We start from the raw sequence: 1,805 nt of genomic DNA, 5'->3' as shown, positions 1-1,805 counted from the left end.
CTGGGAGAAGCCAGCTGCCCCACCCACCGTCCAGCACCCTGGGAGAAGCCAGCTGCCCCACCCACCGTCCAGCACCCTGGGAGAAGCCAGCTGCCGGCCCCCTATGCTAAGCTGCACTCTGACTTCTCCCCCAGAGAAAGAATGAGATAATAAATGTTGTATGTTTCAATTTCTTAATTTTCAGGTAACTTGTTAAGCAGGAATAGAAAACCAATATGGTGGCCAGTTCAGTACTTTTCTTCCACCAGAAGACTGGACTGAGAAATTTGAAAAATGGTCTTTTGGCTTTAAAGAATGGAAAGTGGTTCGAGGTTATGAACTCACACTGGGAAACAGCCCATACCCTTTGTTTTAATGATGAGGTCGGTGGTGTGAGCAAAAAACCCTAAGACAGCTCTCCAACTTCCCCACTGCCAGTCTGGCCTCAATTAATATTTGTTAAGGATTTGAGGGACGTGAGCTGTTTTTAGTCACCATGCTCTCACTGGCACCACACATGTGGGGGTCTCCTCATACCGCCCACCACTCCCACACCACCTGCATTTCCTGTAACTGAATTCAGTTCTGGCACTACCTGGAGATAGTGTCAGATCCCACAAGTTAAAGGCTCAGTCCCACAGGAGTTTCAGAAGCCCATGACAAGGTCACCTGTACTTCTGACAGATCAACTATGAATCAGGGGTTGCCACAATCCCCTCTGTTGCTAGAACTCACTTTACGTATTGTCATCCATTTATCATTAACATAAAGGATACAACTCAGGAACAGTCAAGTGTACGAGAGGGGTAGGGCGAGCTTGGGGGCAGTGGCCTGGAGCTCCCACACCCTCATCTCCCAGCATCTCTGCTTAGCATCCCAGGCTCTCTGAACCCTGTGGTTGAGGGGTTTTAGTGGAGGTTTCACTCCGTAGACAGGACTGACTAGAGATTGGGAGTGAGGCTGAAAGTTCCAACCCTCCAATCATGGCTTGGTCTTTCTGGTGACCGGTCCCCATCCTGGAGTTTTCTAGGAGCCCCTCAGCTGAGAGACATCTCATTAGCACGGCAAAGATGCTCTGAGTACTCGGGAGAGTCTAAAGCTTTAGGAGCTCCGTGCCAGGAACAAGGACAAAGTCCAAATTCTCTTTATGATTCCACAGGGCCAGTTTTCATTGTCTCTTTTTCAAAATAGATTTGAAGTACCTTATGCTGAAGAACATAAATATGATAAAATGAACATTAAAATGGAAAATAAAGGCCATAAGAAGGAGGCGGCGTTGCATTGATGTGGCAGTACCACGCAGAATAGTACCCCTCAAAGATGCCCACACCCTGATTCCTGAGACCTGTGACTGTATTATGTTGACAGGGTAACAGGGAATGAAAGTTGCCAGTGGAATTAAATTTGCTAATCAGCCAACCTTAGAAGAAGGAGATTATTCTGAATTATCCAAGTGGGGCCAACATAATCACAGGAGTCTTTAAATGCAGAGCAAGAAGAAGACGCTTCAGAGCCAGAGAGACGGCATCACGAGAAAGCCTGCCACTGCAGGCTTTGAAGAGGGAAGGGACCCCAAAACCAGGAATTCCTGTTTTCAGGCCCTTTTCCTTTTTTTTTTTTAGAGACAGAATCTCACTTTATTATCCTCGGTAGAGTGCCATGGCATCACAGCTCACAGCAACCTCCAGCTCCTGGGCTTTAGCAATTCTCTTGCCTCAGCCTCCCAGTAGCTAGGACTATAGGCACCTGGCTATTTTTTTGTTGCAGTTTGGCCGGGGCCGGGTTCAAACCTGCCACCCTGGATATATGGGGCTGGCGCTGTACTC

The sequence above is a fragment of the Otolemur garnettii genome, unplaced genomic scaffold, assembly GCF_000181295.1.
Source record: "Otolemur garnettii isolate 467f Iridium unplaced genomic scaffold, OtoGar3 scaffold00084, whole genome shotgun sequence".
Taxonomy (NCBI): domain Eukaryota; kingdom Metazoa; phylum Chordata; class Mammalia; order Primates; family Galagidae; genus Otolemur; species Otolemur garnettii.
Note: the sequence above shows the minus strand (reverse complement) of the source record.